The sequence below is a fragment of the Rattus norvegicus genome, chromosome 6 (assembly GCF_021556685.1).
Source record: "Rattus norvegicus strain SHRSP/BbbUtx chromosome 6, alternate assembly SHRSP_T2T, whole genome shotgun sequence".
NCBI classification, from domain to species: Eukaryota; Metazoa; Chordata; class Mammalia; order Rodentia; family Muridae; genus Rattus; species Rattus norvegicus.
The window spans coordinates 99,049,566-99,069,958 of record NC_141539.1 but is presented as its reverse complement, the minus strand read 5'-3'; the positions used below and the strand labels follow the sequence as shown (position 1 = coordinate 99,069,958).

General features: G+C 44.1%; 1 protein-coding gene and 1 long non-coding RNA gene across 5 annotated transcripts in view; one reads left to right on the top strand and one right to left on the bottom strand.

The window, feature by feature from the left end:
* Positions 1 to 20,393, bottom strand: part of Syt16 (synaptotagmin 16) — a 250,862-nt gene that overhangs the window by 224,159 nt on the left and 6,310 nt on the right.
* On the top strand, positions 11,632 to 12,145 carry LOC134479220 (uncharacterized). The gene is made up of 2 exons (NR_190442.1): positions 11,632 to 11,747; positions 11,904 to 12,145. It is a non-coding gene; the product is annotated as an uncharacterized LOC134479220 (long non-coding RNA).

Genomic DNA, 20,393 nt, shown 5'->3' with positions numbered 1-20,393 from the left:
AACACTGAGAAAGCACTAAGATGCCCACCTGAAAGAGAGGAGAAAGAAGAAAACAAACTGCACCCTTAGTTCATAACATGAGCAAAACCAGAAAATGCACCCACCCTTAAATGTAAGAACTAACGCTGTAGAACTTGTATCTAAGAGCACAGAGAAGACAGGAAGCAGACATGGGTAGATTTCTGGAGTTTCAGGCCAGTCAGGGCTCCAGATAGAGACTCCGATTCAGATCATTGAATAACAAACAAACAAGCAAATAAATAAATAAACAATAAAGAGTTAGAGAATGGGGACCAGTGGAGTGACACAGAGGCAAGAGCAGCGGATGTGATCAAATGTCATAATGAAACTCATGACTATAGGACATCAATAGATGCTATTAAAATTTTGCTTTTAAAAACTGGAGAAAATCCTGGTTACTTTGGGTTAGGCAATGGTTTCTTGGGTGCATTACAGTAAGTACTAAGCATTTAAGGTGTAGTGAGCTGGTTTATTAAACTTGAAACTTGCTGTGCATGTTGGCATACATGTGTAAGCTCAGTTCTACATCAGCTGAAGCAGGAAGATGACAAGTTCAAGGCCAGCATAGACCCCCATCTCCAAAACTAAAAAGTGACATGAAATGTACAATATTCATTCTTCAACGTACACTGTTAGGGAAGTGAAAAGTGGGGCTGTGGCCCACAAGAAAATATTTGCAAGTCTTATGTCTCAGAAAGAACACATAGATGGAATAAAGAAACATCAGAACAGAACAATAAGAAGACACAACTGTCAAAGGAGTGAAAGCATTAAATGAATATAAGCCTCCAAAGAAGACCCTAGGTAGCAAATAAGCCCTTAAGACGGTTAACGTTATTTCCACTGGGAAGAAACAAATTAAAACCAAAATGAAATATCAGGATTAGTTTATTTGTGTTGGATAAGCCCCTCCCGCCACCATAGTGCTACACAGCCCAGGCTGTCTTGAACTCCTGAGTGTTTGGATTATAGGAGTGTCCCACACATGTGTACAATCAAGGCTGACAATACCAGAAGTTATAGAGGGTATAAGACAACAGAAATATCACAGTTGCAATAAGAATGTGAGTCGGTCTGGGCAGTTTAGAAGATGCCTTCACAACTTCCATAGTGTGAAGAACCAGAACGTGTCCATCCGTGTACTTTATATGAAGACCCGTAACACATGTCCATCCATGTACTTTGTATGAGCACCCATAGCAGCTTTACTCAAGGTTGCTAGAACTTAGAACAAGTCCAAGTCCAGTAACTACTGAATTGATACACATATTATGTGACATCCAAACCAAACGATAGATTATTTCTATCCATAAAAGTAAGCAAAGCTCCTAAATGGCTAATAGATTACTGACAAAGAGCAAAGGTGGAAAAATGACACCCAATTTCAAGGTATACTATTTAGTGATCCAAAGATCGCCACTTTCTGGTGTTAAAGCAAAACACTTAACTTGCAGGGCAGTGGTGGCCCATGGAGGAAGGAGAGAACCAACCTTGTCCTCTGATGATCACATGTATGTAGTAGCACACATATACCCACGAGCATGTACATGCATGCCTACACACATGCACACACACATGCACACATGCACACATGCACACATGCACACACATGCACACGTGTGCACATACATGCACATACATGCACACACATATGCACACACACATGCACACGCATGCATGTACATGCACACACATGCACACACACACACAATATAATTTTTAGTTATATTTAAGCTTGGAATTGCTACACAAACTATAAACATGATTGGAGACAGGAAAACGATTCCATGGGTAAAGGTATTTGGTACCCAGGCCTGACAACCTGAGTCTGACGCCCAGAGCCCACATTAACTGTTAGACATTATGTATCCATTATCCCAGTACTACTGTGCAAATGGAAGACTAAGGCAAGAGAATTACCCAGAGTCCACAGGGCCTACCCCGGCCTATACAGCTGCACAAATAGCACAACAGAGTTTGCCGCAAGGTGGAAAGGCCAGGACCAACTCCTGAAAGTTGTCCCCTGACCTTCATACCTGTGCTAGCTGAGTAAAAGTATTGGTGAGTGGGTACATAAAGTTTTTCCATTCAACAAATCGGCCATCTTTTTAAGAGGGAGAGAGGATTATGCTATTTGCAAGATAACCACAAGATTTATAAATGTCCTAACTCTCGGTGGTATAATCAGTAATTCATTTTCTTTCAATCTTGAAAATGTATCTCTGGGTAAAAGAAAAAAATTCTTTACATGTGTGCACGTGCACCGTGCAAACACACACACACACACACACACACACACACACACACAGCAGCAGCAGCAGCAGCCTCAATTAGACATGAGATCCAAAAATCTGGATTTTGAATGCCTGGTGACTAAGGAGCCTATGAGAAGTCCTAGTCATTACAAAGGTGAGCAAATGTGTTCCTATGGCCACTTCCCTGGGAATCTCCCAAAGAGTTCATTTGTTCCCTCAGGTTGCATTTCCTTGCTTTCAAAATGTCAGTATCTTGGTCCTTGGAGGCTTCTGCAGTAAAATACATCAATGGGTGTAAATTGGATGGTTTATGAACAACTGAAACTCACGTCCCACCCCGCGGAAGCTGAGAAGATCAAGCTTAAGGTGTCAGAGGGTTTGCTGTCTGACATAAACTTATTTCATAGGCTCTCAACCAGGTGCCTTCCTGCCCTGACTTCATAAACTGAAGAGAGGCCAAGGAGCTCTCTGACCTCTCTCTAAGGCACTAATCCTATTCAAAGGGCTCTTCCCCGTGACATAATCCCCAGACATTCCAACACCAACACCCTTGAAGGTAAGGTTTTAATGTATTCATTTGGGGGAGGGAGACACACACACATTCAGGCCATAGTAGACAGTTTGACATTAAGAATTAAAGACTGATCTTATGGCTGGAGAGATGGCTCAGCTATTAAAGGTGAGGCTCACAAAAAAAAAAAAAAAAAAAAACATAAAAACTAATCCTGAGCGCAACAGAGCAAAGACACCCAACTCCATCTAGGCCTTAGCAACTCAAGGGTCAAAAATGACTTGCCAGAGCCGGAGAGATTGCGCAGTGGAAGTGTACAAGAGAAGGACTGGAGTTATAAAGCCAGGTGGGCTTCAGCTGAAATCTCAGCCCTAGGTCATGAGAAGCCGCCATGTCCTGGGAAGCTGACTAGCTAGGGTGCCCTAATCAGCAAGTTCTAGGTGCAGCAGGAAACCTCATCTCAGAAAATGGAGAGAAAATAAAGAGCACACTTGAGGGACAACCTCAGGCCATCACACAAATGAACACATGTGCAGACATACACAGCCTCTCTCTCTCTCTCTCTCTCTCTCTCTCTCTCTCTCTCTCTCTCTCTCTCTCTCTCTCTCTTTCTCTCTCCCAGTCCCGATTTTAAATCTTTAGGACAAGTAAAACAAACAGCAAGTCACATCCCACATTTTTCTGTCATCAATAGAGTCGCAAAGAAACATCTGGATGTACAGAATAGTCAGGCGCTTTACATTTTTATTTATCTTTATGTGCATGGGTGTTTTGCCTGCATATGTGTCTGTACACCGTGAACATGCCTGTGCCTGCAGAGACAGGAAGACACCCCTGGATCCTCTGGACCTGGAGTTACAGATGGCTATGAATCTTAATGCAGGCACTGAGAGTAAAGTCTGCAGCTTTTGCGCCCGGTGCTTTCGCCTACTCTCCTCGTCTCTACGTGATGGTGCCCACCCTGAGGGCTTCTCCAAGGTTTGCTCACCAATGCTTCCCAACCTCAGGCCTCCAACACCGCCAAGCTCCGGGTCATGCCTTCGACAGGCTGCTTTGCCTCTACCCAGAAGTCTAGTGTGCACCTTAAATGGACTCCCAGGGTTCATCTGGCCTCCAAGTCTGCTCCTTCTTTCTCTCTGTCTCAAACAATACCATTTTCAAGCAGCCACTGACTAAACTTGAAAAGTCTCATCTTTTATTTCTCCCTCACCCACAGCATCTAGTCCCAGACACCTATCAAGCCTTATCTAGAAAAGCTCTAGATGGCGCTCCTGAAATGACTCCTAAGCCCATAGTCGCCTCAGTTCAATCCCCACACTCCTCGCCTGCCCAGTCTAAGGACGGCTACCTCATCTCTGCCCTCCTTCCTTTCTCCTGCATTCTTTCTTCTGCTCATCTTCTCTTTCCCTCTTTCCTCCCTCTCCATGGTACTCCCAGCTTAGAAATATTTTCCTGATCAGAACATTAAAAACATGGATGCTCAGTTAGCCCCAGAGACTCATGTAGCCTTCTAAGCTACCCCTGGGGACAGAATACAGTAGAAAATGGGCCGCAGTGTGCTGGACTGAGGGAGCAACTGTGTTAGCACCGTAAATGACGTCCCCTGTGCTTAGCCTTCCGCCCAACCTCCACTCACTTCTTCCTCCAGGTGCACCACACTGAGCCACAGCTCACTGCCAGCAGCCACCATGTCCCCCATTCCTGCTACTCTGACGTAGCTCCCGCTGCCTGAAAAGGGCTGCGTCCACAGCAGCTGCTTCCTCAGATGCCAGCCCCTGGGACTTACCTCAGAGTGAAGAGACTTTCACTTCAACTTAAGTTCATCTTGTGCCTCCATAGCAGAATACCATACTCAAAGCCAACAGAAACCTAATTTTCACAACTCTGGAGGCTGGGGAGCCTAAGACCAAGGTCTTAGCACCTCAGGAGGGCCTTACTCTATTCTCATTTGACAAAATGTATCTTCACAGGACAGAAAAGAAGAGAGGAACCCAGTCCTGAAAGCCCTCTTATGGCCCTATTAACCCCTCATGACCCAGGCACCTCCCGCTAGGTGCCAACATACTGGCATACCGACATGATAGCCCTGGGAGCTTTGAGGGAGAGATTCAGAACAGAAGCCTTTCTTCAGCATCTCTCTGGGGGAGACATGGTTGGTTCGGCAGTGTGTTGTGGCTCAGTGTGGTGCACCTGGACGAGTTAATTGGAGGAGTAGAGTTGGGCAAGTGTCAGATGACCCTCTTGATAGTCACTTGATAGTCATTTACTGTCGTGGCTGTGGCACAAGCCTCGTGCTGCTAGAACCAAGTGTCAGGCTCAGACTAAGGTTGCACCACATTGAAGAAGTGTTTTTCCAACGGTTAGGGCTGACCCAAGTAAAGAGACGATTTCACCAGCAGCGGCTTTCTATCCACTGCTACACCAGACACAGTGGAGACATTGGAGTGTGTCTTCTTCCCGCTGCCAGCTTCTGTGGTCACTTCATGCTCCCTCCTAAGAAGGCAGATGACTGGACACATGGGGTTCTAGACTCCTCAGCAATAGTTGAAGCATAGACCTAGCGGTTTACTACTATCTCCTAACAAGGTTTCATGCAGTTCCCAGGTAGGCAATGGTTTGTACAAGAGAGTGAAAGAACACAGATATTCTTCAGTGCTGAGAGAGAAATGAGTTGGAGGAAGCATGTTTTGTCTGGAACCCAAGCCCCATTCCCATCTCTGTCAGGGTGGGTGGGGATTGGAGGAGCCATCCCAGAAAGCCCCCGGATGGTGGTCACAAGGCACCATCCACAGTGCCCAGGGGTGTGAACAGCTTGGAGTGTCATCTGACAACTTCGATGCCTGCAGCTAGCCTTCAGCTGCAATGGAGCAGTGTGCACAGTGGCCTAACGGAGCCTTCTGGGGGAGCACCCAGCCTCAGACTCATGTTCTCCTGATGAATGGAAAGGCACCTTAATAGTGACAGAAACTGCATTTCACGTTCTCCGTCAGGAACAGCTATCACAAAATTAACATAGAAAAAGGAGGTGACCTAAAACATAATTGTCATCTAAATTAATATCTATAGCATTAATGCCTGACTACATGTTCCTTCAATCCACAGAAAATGTACAACCTCAGACCACCCCTGTTAACCAGCTTTGCAGCATCACTTTGGTCCAGTCTTGATTTGAACACACATTATCTAACACACCAAGGTGTTTTCACACAACTGATGAACTTTACTAAAGACATTTTCTTTTAAAAATTATTGTAAAGCTCTTTTTATAAAGCTCTTTAAATTATATTTGTTCAAAGAGCCATTCAGGGTGACCAATTCCAGCCTTGCAGGACATCAAGGAGGACATCATCGGGGAAACATGCAGTTCTCAACATGGCCACACGGTGTCAGGGTGACGCTGCACACCAGAGCTGATCCATCGTGTATAGTCTGGAAACAAGCGTGATTAGTGAGTCCAGCAGAGCTTTGACTAGCGTGGCTGAAAAGCCTATTCCTTCAGAAGTAAAGGACTTTCCTTCTGAGAGGCTTCTCCTTTCGTTAATGTATTTGTTTCATGGAGACAGGTCCTTGCAAGAGCCTTAGTAAGTCCAACATGCCTCTGACATACTGCATTGCGTTTTTGGAGAGGGCTCAATGGAATTCCTTTAAGTACCCCGTCCCTGGTCCTGATAAGGTCTTTAAACAGAAAGAGACAACTCGAAGGGAAATCCTTCCTGCAACACACAGTCAACTGCCTTAGACAAGAGAGAGCAGTACCTCAACAGGCCTCCTTCTCCAGGACGTACGTACCAGCTTACGTTCTGCAGGGAAGGCAAGCAGATTGGAAAATCTGACACCAGCTAGAAAAGGACTGAGAATTTATGAAAGAAAATAAAACTCATACTGAGCATTCATTTTTGATCCAAAATGCCAAAGAGGACCTTGGCTAAAGATGGCTGCCTCCAAGCCTGATGTCCTGAGTTCAAACCCTGGCAGCAGGAGAAAATCACTTTGTCCTGACTCCACAAGTGCACTGTGGCATGTACACATCCCACCCCCCCCATACACACACACACTCACACACATACACACACACATACGTACACACACACACACACACACACACACACAATCTTTAAGGGTTTTATAGGCTGGCAAGATTGCCCAGTGGTTAGAGAACGTGTCCTTCTTACAGAGCACCCGAGTTTGGCTCCAAGCACCCACAACCATCCATAATTTCAGTTCCAGGGGATGTTATGTATTCTTACCTATTCAGGTACAAGGAATGCACATGGTGTGCATATATACAGGCAAACGCTCCTATACATAAAGTGATAAAATCTAAATAAATTAATTCAATTAAAAGGTGTTTTACATATCCAAAGAAATCTAGAAAATCACAACAGCAGAGCGGTACACAACTGAACCCCAGCAGTGGGCAGCACAGGCAGGTGGACCATCGGTTTGGAGCCAGTGCTGGTTATATAGCAAGGGCTGTGGCTCAAAACTGAAAGTGAAGAGAGACATCAAGAAAATCATGAGGACTGGAGAGGTGGCTCAGCAGTTAAGAGCACTGACTGCTCTTCCAGAGGTCCTGAGTTCAAACCCAGCAACTACATGGTGGCTCACAACCATCTGTAATGAGATCTGATGCCCTCTTCTGGTGTGTGTGAAGACAGCTACAGTGTACTCACATACATAAAATAAATAAATCTTAAAAAGAAAGAGAGAAAGAGAGAGAGAGAGAGAGAGAGAGAGAGAGAAAGGAAGGAAGGAAGGTCATCATGAAAGAAGCTAAGATAAATGTTTAGTGGACACAGACATTCCCTCCAACTCGGATGACAGTGAGCTGTTCCCCTGGTCCTCCCATTGACTCTGTAAGTTGCCCTAGAGTCAACAGCTGAATTCTGTTTTGGTTTTGTTTGCTTTTGCAGTTGAGTGGGTTCTCTTGTCCATAATAAAAACCCTGGCTATTGACGAAAAGGAGGAAGACAGAATAGCAGAATTAATCTATAGGAAAATGAATCCAGAGGTCACTCAGTAGGTTGTTTATGTTTCTGAGACGTAAACTTCTTTCTCTCCAAAATAGCATTTGTCTCAGTACACCCTGCATCAGTCACATGCTGTGACGACACACCACAACCGTGGCACCTTACAGAAGGAAGGCTTTACTTTGGTCTGAGGGACGGAGTCCATCACCATCATGGCAGGAAGCACAGCAGCCTGCACCAGGCATGGCATGGGGTGAGGACAGCTGACAGTTCTCATGGAGCAGGAGACAGAGAGCAACCTGGATGCAGCCTGAGTCTTTGAACTCTCAAAACCCACTCCTAGTGACAAACTTCTCCAGCAAGGTCATACTTTCTAAGGCTCTCGAAATGGCACCAACTGGGGACCAAGCATTCAAATGCCAGAGACTATGAGGAACATCTTTTTTTTTTCCATTTAAACCAAAATACCCAAATGTCTGAAGTGAATGTACCGTGTGCATGTTGAGGAAAACAGAGTCTGTTCGCCCGTGGCATCGCAGCAGAGACGAGTGAGAACGGTTGTCCCAGGGTTCTTCAGAGACACCTGGGAGTGGGAGCGGGGAGTTAAGAGACTAGAGAAATCAACCCCAGGGGTTCGGTCTCCAATTTGTATAAAGTGTGTGGGAATAAAGGCCTTGGGCTGGAACAAAGGAAGGACTGCTGCCTAGGCTGATATATGCCATTACCCGGAGCCACCCCTAGCACTCTGTGCACATGCACCAAAATCCCACACTGTCATTCATAAACAGGCAGGACTTACAATGAATTAGTAAAAGAAATCAGTTGGGGACACCAGGAGGTGCTGGGGACCGAGAAAGAGACCTCGTACCTGGGAGCCACAGACAGCATTAGGAAGTGAGGATAGTATTTTCCAAATACTACATAAAATGTGTACGTGAAAAGTATTATCAAGGAAGTATTTTTTCTGTGGCAGAACCTGGAGTAGAAGACAAATCTGAAGAAATTTCTAGAAGGAAGGAGGGGAGGAGGGAGGGAGAGAGGGAAGGAAAGAGAGATTTCCCAAAGGCAAAAAGGGGAGTCGACCTGTGGTTAGCAGGGGTGCGACACTAGGGAGCTTCCACACACGTCAGTGTATGGAGGCCTATGGCAGAAACTATGGAAAACGTAACACTCAAAAAGAGAATGAATAAGAATTTTCCAGAACCGAAGAGGGACGTGAGATTTAAGAGCAACAATTCACGTACAATGCTTAAAACAAAAGTGAAAGAAGATGTGAAACTCTTTGGGTTTTTTTTGTTTTGTTTTGTTTTGTTTTGTTTTGTTTTTTTTGTTTTTTTTTTTTGAGCTGGGGGCCCAAACCCAGGGCTTTGCGCTTCCTAGGTAAGCACTCTACCACTGAGCTAAATCCCCAGCCCCGAAGATGTGAAACTCTTACATTTGAGTCTCGGATTTAGGAGTGCAGAGCAAAGAAACAAAAGGCAAGACAGGACCAGAGACTGACCTCAACAATGTGACCGTATTTATTAGCACAGCACACAGGGAAGGGAAGCCATTTTCCTGTGGAGGAAGATAGTCGGGAGGGATGGATGGGTAAGAGGCTTACAGATGTGGAAGTTGATACAGCTGAGGAGGGCTACCCAGGTTAAGACTTTCCTGAGAAATTTACAACCCCCTGCTTTTTGGAAATGCTCACTCGAGCAAAGTAGGCTCTTGTGAGAAACTGTCTGTCTCAACAAAAGGTTCTCACAGATACAGATGTGGCAGACTGAACCCGGATGAGAGAAGACAGCATGAATGATTCAGGGAACCTTCTGGTTTTCTGCAGTCAGGGCATTTTTATCATTGCAGACCCTGAAAACAGAAACAAAACAAATGAACAAAAAGAAGTCTCTTAGCTGTTCCAAGCTGAGGAGGGTCATCTCTGGAGAGGGTAGTTCAGAGACTGTGGAAAAAGAGGGTCCTCACCAGATGTGGTGGCACAAGCTTTTAATCCCAGCACCTGGGAGTCAGAGGCAGGAGGATCTCTGTGATTTGAGACCAGCCTGGTCTACAGAGTAAGTTTCAGGATAGCCTGAGCTACATAGTGAGACCTTGTCTCTAAATAAATAAATAAATAAATAAATAAATAAATAAATAAATGAATAAAGGAATAAAGGAATAAAGGAATAAAGGAATGGGGAGAGAGAAAGGAAGGAAAGCAGAGAGGGTGGGAGGGAGGGACAGAGGGAGGGACGGAGGGAGGGAGGGAGGGAGGGAGGAGGGACAGAGGGAAGAAAAATAAAGTAAAGGTGAATCTTCTGGTCACTTTGCAGGAGTAGAGTTTTAACTTGATCAGCTATGATGGATCATGTGATTGCCATCATGTACTCTTGGAGAAACTTTTTTCAAAGCATTGTTAGAGGGCTGAAAACAAAGGATTATGTTACAGAATAAATCAGGATTTGTTAAGGAAGGTGGGGGTTGGGGGACTGGGACAGACAGAGTGACCCAGTAAGAGGAGGTGGGTGCCCATCAACAGGAACTTTCGATAAGGGCAAGGAGAAGGATTTGTATCGAGTCTGGAAGAGCTGTGGGTATCTGGCAGGGTGGACTGTGGCAGAACGGGAAGGATGCTGGGAGAGTTGGTAAGTTGGAGGGGAAAGATAGCTCAACATTTGATTGGGAAAGAGCAGTGAATGGTAAAGGCTGGAGAAAGCAGAGTTGTCTTGGGAGGTCTGCTCGGGGTGCAGGGTCTGGGAAGGAGCTGGTCATTATACAAAGACATAGCCTAGGAAGGGTGTGGGTCCACAGTGACCAGAGAGCAGGAGCAGGAGTGCTGACCCCTAGTGGGCAGACAGAACCAGCAGTTGGGGAAGTAAGTGGCGGTAAGAAGCCAGTAGAATGGTTACTTTGAACTTTATCAATGGAGGGGCGCCATCGCAGGGGTGAAGGAAGAGTGGCATTGAATGAAGCCAAGGGTTGTAGTACAGGTGAAGTAAAAGAATGCTAAAAATGATGGTTCCTTCCAGATCCAGTCATTTGGAGTGACGCTGGTGAGTCCCTCTGGCGGGAGTACATAGCTGAAGCAGCAAGAGTCTAGACAGCATCAAAGGAAGGGAACAGGGGAAAACAGAGGGCTGGTGTAAAGAACTATTCTGGTCTGGGGCGAAAGGGACAAAGCTCCCGTGCAGCCAGAGCTCCTCCACAGGACCCAATACATACTCTTACAGGTGTCTCAAGAACGCATGAAACTGTTATAGGGTGAAAGCCACCAGCATCTACATAGAAAATTCCCATTTGGGTATAGGGGTACGTCTGGTTGTTTTAGAAGAGTTGTGCCCATAAGTCAAACATGTAAAGTACAGGGGGGTGACCTCAGGACAAGAATAATAAGCAGGGCACAACCTCATGGGGAGGAGCCACGGTGGAAGAGAATAGAAAACCCATCCATAGCCTGTGGTTACATTGTCTGGTCCGTCCCTGAGTGCTTGAGCCCCACCTATAATCAGTCAGCATTGTTCCTGGGAAGCAGCATGAATTCCATCCTTAGTGATAGCTGGGAGATCTCAGCGATAGGCAGGAGAGCCAGGCTTTAAGTTTGCAGTGTGCAGCAGCCAACACAGCTGACCCTGAAGGGTGGGTGTTAAGCTGATCTGAGATTTCTTTAAGGTGTTCTGAGAGCTGGTAAGACAGAGACTGATGCAAAGATGCCTTCAGTCTGGTTGTTTTCGGTTCTGAGACCTGAAAAAATAAATGCCCAGATTGACAATCAGAGGGATGAAGGGGGCGGTTCCGATTTTAAAGTCCTGTTCTCCAATTGGTTCTTGATCTGTCAGTAAAGAAAGCCAGGGACCAATTACTGGGCAGAGGGTACAGGCAGGACTTCCGGGTTCCAGGAGGAAATGACAGACACAAGGAAGGAGAGGAAGGTTTTCTGCCATGCTTTGGAGGAAGAAGCCAGTAGCCATGTGAGGTCTCGGGAGGAGCTGGGGCCTGTGGTCACTGCTACAGGTGGGTGGTCATGGATGTTTGACACGGGCTAGGTGGGACCAGCCACTGAAGTTTAGGGCAGGTGGGAGGAGCGGAGATAAAAATATTACTAAGGGCATGCCTTGTGTCCTAAGGCAAGTTGAAAAGAAACAAACTGTATGTGTCTTTTATTCTCAGATTCAAGACAAGCCCGGAGGGGGCTGGTGACGCAGCCGCTTTCTCGGAATAAAGGCAGAGATAGCCTAAAACTACACACAACAGCGGGATGAGCTGGATGGCCCACTAGTCACCTTTTCAGAGACCATCCTAACTGCCTTCAGGGGGTTGGGATCACAGATCTCTTAACTTCTTCAAACCAACAAAGGGGGCGGATCTAGCTACAGAGACACAATAAAAAGCAACATGGTAAAGATCCCAAACATAAATGGTCCATTCGGTGGCAGTCTGCAACCTTTGAGTGTGTCACATGAGTGACATAGTATTTGTAACGCACAAAAATTAGACTGTTAGTACTATTATAACTATTACTGAGAGCATAGTCAAGAAAATAGTTCACCCTTTCTGGAAGAAGATAACATTCAAGAAAACCATCTACAGACTGCCCTGGGTTAAAAATACTGGTTATTTTTCTCACTGTTTTGTTACAACCATTACAAGGTAGAGTCCGGGCTGGAGAGATGGCTCAGTGGTTAAGAGCACTGACTGCTCTTCCAGAGATCCCTGAGTTCAATTCCCAGCAACCACATGGTGGCTCACAACCATCTGTAATGAGATCCGATGCCTTCTTCTGGTGTGTCTGAAGACAGCCACAGTGTACTCCTGTACATAAAATAAATCTTAAAAACAGAGAGAGGTAAAGCTAATTAAAAAAAAATTACAACAGGATTAACATAAGCTTTGCCTGGTAAGGTTAAATTCAGTTGTACAACTGTCTGGACCATGTACCAGAACCTATAGAAAGGTAAAATAAAGGCAACCAGTGGTTCGTCACATCAGACTCCTGCAGAAACACATGGCAGCTTTGTCACTTGAAGTCGGCATCTAATTAACAATTTAAGAAAAAAAATAGAATCCTACTGAGTCACTTTTATAGGGTGTTCCAGCAATGCTCCAAGGACACCACTTGGATATCCCAAGTGATTTCTCAGACCTGTGAGTTGGACAGCAGAACATCTGGCAGCCCCCTTAATCAGGGCACGTGGGTGGTTTGGACAGAAAGGCACCTTACAGCTGTGAGGAGTACCCCTCCATAGATAGATAGTGTCCCTTGGTTGGTAAATAGAGCTTTTAAATCCAACCTCAGCATTTAAGAAGATAGGCATGTTTCCTAGCTGTAGACAGGCACTGAGGTGCTAAGACCAGTCTCGTCACATGTCTGGATAATACACATCAAGAAGAGGATCCTTAATGGCAAATTAATTGTCCAAATGCCACTTGCTATAGTCAAATAGAATGTCTGAGGACACAGTCCCTTCAATTGTCGAGGAGACATACAGATCATTTTAATCTTGAGTCTTGCTTTCCTGGTGGGTGTTTAAGACCACAAAGGTGGCCAAAATACTTTTAGCCAAGGCCAGTCAAGAATCCAGTCCTCAGGGGTCACTCGGGCTTGTGAGGTATCTGGCTTCCTGAGGTTTTCTTTTAGCAGTTGTCCATCTATGTGAGGGTAAGGCAAAGGCCTTCCTTGGCCTGGCTGTGACTTCCCTTGGAGCCATATGGAAGTCTTTCTTCTGTGTTGGCCCTCCTTTTTAGAGACTAGACTCCATTAGGAATCATGAGTGGGGTCTCCATGGCCTCCCTCAACAAGAGAATAGGTGACTTTCACAGTTGCAGAACATTTCTAGAGATGACTGGCGGTCCCTGGGACTTCACAGCCCTTGGAAACGAGGGGGAAAAGGTTCCCCTTTCAGTGTCTCTGATTACATTGTAGAAGATTTCAAGTGTGGTCCTCAAACACGCACAGCAGTTACACTCATCGGGTACTTTTAACTACTCTAGAATATTTCAACAGTCAAATTGTTTTAAACTTTGATTAGACATGCATTTAGCTAGTTCTCATAAGTATTGCTCTTAAACCTTAGAAACGATGCCATATATATTATCTATAATTCTCATGATTTATGTTCCTTCAGTTACCTACTCAGGTGCCATAACTTACAAAAGCTTTCGTTTTTTTTTTTCCATAGTGTAAACGTCCATCTATGTTAATCCCAAACGCAAATCCTTCTTTACCAAAATAATTTATCTTTTTATCCTTATAACACTTTTAAAATTTCTTTATGCCATGAAACAATAGTATTAATAAGCGAATTTACTATCTGTTGTGAGAATTTTCGCCCTGGGAAAGGGGAGGACTAAGCAATATCTGTGTCCTCTTCCTAAGTCCCAGTGACAAAGCAAAACTCACCCCGGGGACCTGGGGACCAGTGAGCTTACTGGACTTATTAGAGAGGATTGGAAGGGGGCAGATGGGACTGTGGGTGACCCAGAACCAGTAACGCTGAAGAGCCTTTACTCAGTATGAATGAGGACATTTTAAAGTCATGTCAACTGTATATAACAGGCTACAATAGCCTGTTCATTCCCTCTTTTCTTTTTTTTTTTTTTTTTTTTTTTTTTTTTTGGTTCTTTTTTTCGGAACTGGGGACCGAACCCAGGGTCATTCCCTCTTTTCTGAAGGAAAATTAATATCTAACAAGGCCTGCTGCTCATGCAGAGGATCTAGAAAACTCCATTTGTTCTGTTTGTTTGTTTCTTTAAAGAGGCTGTAGTGGTTTTAAAAAATCTTACAATTCTTAAAGTGTGTGTGTGTGTGTGTGTGTGTGTGTGTGTGTGTGTGTGTGTGTGTTTACTTACAAAACACATTTAGAAGACAGACAGTTTTATTATCTAAGAAAGGATAATTGTCCGATAGGAAAAAAGTATATCCTTGAAGAGGAGCAATCATGTCTTAAAGTTAATTTATACCCTCAAGCAACAGGGAACATGTTGTAGAACCAGAGTTGGGTAAGGATCAAGGAGAGAACGTCTTAACCAGAACCATATGATTATGTCTTTCTTGTCCTAAAAGGCAGATTTTAGAATTTTAAGTTCCAAAGAAAGATTCAAGACCATTAGCCATTTTCAGTGTGTGTGTGTGTGTGTGTGTGTGTGTGTGTGTGTGTGTGTGTGTGTGTGTACATTTTAGTTTTACTATGAACAAAATTAATTTGGACCAAGTCAAAAAGTTTGGTTTACATGAGCTTTTATTTACAAGCCAATGTGGTACTAAGTATGTGATATAAAAAATAAACCATAATAATCACACCTTGTCAGATGATACACAATTATACATAAGATATAGTTTAGCAAACCAAGATTTTTTAGTATTATTGTTTGTTGGGATTCTATTTTTATAACTTTTATCGTAAAAGGGGAACCAAACATGTTTCTAGTAAAGCATATTGTTAGGTTGGGCAGAAACAAAAAAAAGTCTCAGAAAAATTGAGACAATAAGGAAAAAATTGAGGGGCTGGGGATTTAGCTCAGTGGTAGAGCGCTTACCTAGGAAGCACAAGGCCCTGGGTTCGGTCCCCAGCTCCGAAAAAAAGAACCAAAAAAAAAAAAAATTGAGATACCAGAACGAGAAAATATAATATTTTCCCACTCACTAGACAGGCTCAGCAGGGAGAAGAGCTAACAGAGGCTCGACAGCGCTGTGGCTTGAACATAACCTGTCTCCAGTACCATATGAACCAAGTTCATGTGGTTGAACACTTGGTTCCCAGTTGGTTGCTGTGGTTAAGGAGGTTATAGAACCTTTAGGAAGTGAATCCTTGCTAGGAAGTAGTCACTGGAGCGGGCTTTGAGGCTCACTAACCTGGCCCCACCTTCTGCTCCCCTTATCTTCCTGTGTGGGGATGAAATGTGATTAGCCTTGTTTCCTGACCACTAGGCAGCCTCGTGGTCCAACCGCCCAGCCTTCCTGGTCATGATGGACACTGCCCCTCTGGAACTGCAAAGCCAAAATAAACCTGTTCTCCTCGAAGCTGCCTTTGTCTGGATGTTCTATCACACTAAGAGGAAAGTAATGAATATGGTCGATGATCTTGAAAGTCTACCAGTAGAAAGGTCACATTTGAACAATACACGAGACTGTGGGGGACTAGGCAGAACAACTCAGGGAGTTGTGAAACAAAGGAAATTAACATTTATGCCATCAGCATCCTGTACAGGGAGGAAAGCAACCGCTGCCTTAGAAGTAAAGGCAGGTGAGGAGTATGAATGGGAGATGTAGTTAGAAGGCCGTGGAAAGAGTTGAGTTTCAAAGCTGCTAAGCATTGTGAACTGAATCTGTCCTCCAAAACTCTTACATTCAAGCCTTAACCTCCAAAACCTCCAAGTGTAATATTATGTAAAGAGATAATTTAGATCCGGACTATGGCCCACACCTTTAATACCAGCACTGAGGAGAGGGCAGAGGCAGGTGGATCTCTTGAGTTTGAGGTCAGCCTGATCTACAGAATGAGTTCCAGGACAGCCAGGGCTACATGGAGAAATCCTTTTTTGAAAAACCTGGGAAAAGAGGGTGGAGAGAGACTATTCACGATAAATGTGACCATAAAGAAGACCCTAATCCTAGAGGACTGGTGGCTCTGTAAGAGGGACTTTCATGTAACCTACTTTCCTCTTTCCATGCTATGAGGATATGGAGGACAACGAGACATCGATAAGCCTGAAAGAAAGGCCTCACCAGACACTGACATTGCTGCTGTCACCATAACCTTGGACTTTCAGCCTTGAAAAGTATGAATGACCAAGTCCCTGATGCATAGCCTTGCAGACAATGGCGTTCAGCTGGGGCTGCCCACTGCACTCCCAAGACCTTGCTTAATCAATGGAGAAAGCAAAGCAGAGAGGCTCTGGGCTTAGGAACCACCTGCATCTCCTTGGGGTAAAGAGATTCTGTCCTGGATGTGGAGTGCTAACAGACTCCTCACCACCTAGAATCACAAGATGTTGACGGCTAAACTTCTGCATGCTATGTCTTCAAGAGAACTGGAGACTGGAGTTTAGAATATCTGTCTGTAAAGAAAATCATTCCCTCCTTCAAACACCAAGAGCTGGGTCTCCCGTAAAATGTATTCCTGAGTTATAGCCCCCCTTCCTTCTCAAATGTGTGTAGACAACCAGACCTAGGTTTTTGAGAAGCAGAAGAGAGATTTGTTTCAACCACATTTCCATAGGAGAAGTGAGCGGTTCTCAAACTTACGTTCTAAAGCCCTTTGGTACTTTGAAATTTTAAAGTTTCCCCAAGAACCTCATCATTATGAATTTTTTCTCCAATTTTACTTTAATTTGATGAATATAAGTTAATAAACAGAAATTAAGTACATACAAAACTTTAACAGAACCTGATAATCTTTTTTGAAGTTCATCTTTACGATTTTGCATCCTGAGGCTCATCAAGAAGTTAAGCGGTGTATGAATACTTCCAACTGAATGTCAAACTAATTAAGTGTCTGTCCTAATTCGGCGATCTATTGTTGTGATAAAACTAAACGCAACTTGAGGGAGGAAAAGGTGTGTTTCCTCTTAACAACTCCCAAGTCACAGTCCACCACTGAGAGAAGTCGGGACAGGAACTCAAGTCAGGAGCCTGCAGGCAGGAACCAAAGCAGACACCGTGGAAGAATGCTGCTTACTGACTTGCTCTCCATGGCTTCCTCAGCCTGCCAGGACCACCTGTCCCCAGAAAGCTGGTCCCTCCACATCCATCATTAAAATGCACTACAGGCCATCTGATGGAGGTACTTTCTCAATTGTGGGTCTGCTTCCCAGTTAAATCTAGCTTGTGTCAGTTTGTAAAAAAAAAAGGATAGTGTTTATGTACAATTGTTGTGAGTTCTATTTTTCAATAGTTGCCATATTTTAAAACAGAGGTTTTTAACATGGAAAAAATATAAACATGTACCTGTTCTGGCTGTCACATGAAAGAACACCACCATTTATGTCCCATGTGGTGTACTCTAAGAGTGACAAGATAAATCCATCTAATTACTATGAAAATAATTTTGGGCTGGAAGGATGGCTCAGTGGTTAAGAGCACGGACTGCTCTTCCAGAGTCCGTAGTTCAATTCCCAGAAACCACATGGTGGCTCACAACCATCTGTAATGGGATCCGATGCCCTCTTCTGGTGTGTCTGAAGACAGCAACAGTGTACTCACATACGTAAAATAATCAGTTAAAAATGTTTTAAAAGAAAATAATTTTGACCTCACAGACCATCTAAACATCTCAGGACCACAACCTCAGTTCCCTGAAGGTTCAAAGATCCACCTGAGATGGCGTTTCCTTCCAGTAGACACGTAAGTGAAATCTGGCAGGCAAATATTTGAGAAGCCACCATAAGTAAGCCATTATGTTTACTTTAAAAAAAATGAAGAAATCTCCATAATTGTGGCTATTTCCCTGGAGGAAGATATAAGCAAGAATAAGGTCCAAAAAGTAATGCAAATTTAGAGCTATGGAAGGATTTGCAATGACTTCTGGATGAGAGATGTGGCAAAGATGTCAATGAGAAAACAGCATGTCATGGGCTGGAGAGATGGCTGAGTGGTTAAGAGCACTGACTGCTCTTCCAGAGGTCCTGAGTTCAAATCCCAGCAACCACATGGTGGCTTACAACCATCTGGAATGGGACCTGATGCCATCTTCTGGTGTGTCTGAAGACAGCTACAGTGTAGTTATATATAATAAGTAAATAAATCTTTAAAAAAAGAAAAGAGAACAGTATGTCATTTGGGCCCCAGTGGAGATATCCTTTTTAAATAGAGTAAAGTCAACCTCCTCCCTTTCTACTCATTTAGTGAGAGCCAATTTACTTTGTAATGTTTTTCTCCAGGGTGGAACTCAATTTTTAATGATCTTTGATCACAGGTAACTACTGACAACACCTGATTTTTTTTAAACTGTATACCATCTTTCAAGTGATCACAATGAAAATTAAGATTTTCCAGAGTTTTATGAACTACAATATACATCAGTTTTTACTGTCCAAACTCTTTAAAGTGCTTTCATATTCTAAACCCAAAGTCAGCCATTTAAAGGAATTCAATCAGCTGGGCTGGGGTGCGTACCATGGCAGCAAAGTGCTTGCCTAACTCTTGGGAAGCCCTGGGTACAAACACCACTGACACCACCAAAAACTGTTTATAAAAGAATCTGGTCAGTGGTATGACACCCAGGGGTATCTGAAGTAGTCAGATCTAGATTGGTGTCTAGATCCCTTCGAGTTTAGAGCACCTTCTCAGGAAATCTAGAATAATAATCCTTAGACAACACATGGGAGCAAACTCAATGCAGGCACAATGAAAAATAACAATGTAGGAAGCATTTCTCTTTGAATTATTACCACTAAAATCTTAAGAGTTGATTTTTTATGATAATGATCAATTATGAAACACAATGCATTATACTTCTAAACAGTGCAAGGAGAGGGTGCCGGGGTGGAGAAATAGAGGGTTGTTCTCTGTGTTGTCTGCTATGGAGGGCTGGCCGCAGGTGACCTAGCTACTCCACAAAGCTGAGATGATAGCCCCACAGGTCTCTACCAAAACACAAAGGAATCACAAAACCAACGAAGAAAGCAGACTGGAAATACAGAGTTCAAGCATGAGCTGGAAGAGAGGAGGGAGCAGAGACCAGGAATGTGAAGACAGGGCCTGCCACCGCCAAATTCTAAGGAGAGATGGGTTGCTCTCAGAAGCAAGACCTAAAGGAACAAGATCCAGACCAGTAGAGTCATCAAGCAGATAAAGTCACATGAGCGCTACTAGAAGAAACAGCCTTTGCAAATGCTCGATAACGGGACAGTTAACAATTCCTCATGCTTACCAACACCACTGGAGGGTCCGTTAATGAGACTTCAGAGACAGATGGTGAGGAATTGAGGAGGTACCCTGAAGCAGAACCCATCCAGTCCTATGGTACACACTCAGAAGAAGGCTGGGTCATAATCCAAAGAGATCAGCAACTTCAATCAGCAGAGAAGTTCCCAAAACTTGCGAATCCTCTCAGAGCCCAACGCTGAACTTTCTCAAGGTCACTAGCATCTGTGTCCGTCAGCACATGCATCATAAGTGCACACACATATGGTGCACATTACAAACATACTTACACAAAACAATGAGCACGGGAGAAGAAAACACTATAATTAATGCTTCTATTTAAAATCTAGAGCTCGCACCTTGCGTGGTTTGTTCCAGAGTCTTATATTTCTGAACAGAACATTTGGTCTTCATTTTATATTCCTCACAATAATAGAATTAATCACTTGGTACCCTATTTCTGGATTGTTATTATGAAATTAGGTTTAAGCTATGGAAAGTGTCTTGTAGGACGGGAACAAATAGATGTTTATTTAACACCTACTATGTGACCGGAGCTTTGCACCACCTCATTTACTCTTGTAGCTCCCAGGAGTGCAGTAAGCAAGGCTCTCTAGGAGGGAAGCTCGCCTGAAATCAACCCACTAAGTGGCAGAGTCAAGAGTTCATAGTTCAGGCCCCTCTGACACCAAGCAGAGTTCTTTCTACTTCATTACACTTGACTGAGCAACCCAGGCTTCCAAGATGCCAGAGAACCCAGAGACTGGCAGCTTGTGTTCAGACTGTTCTCTCAACAC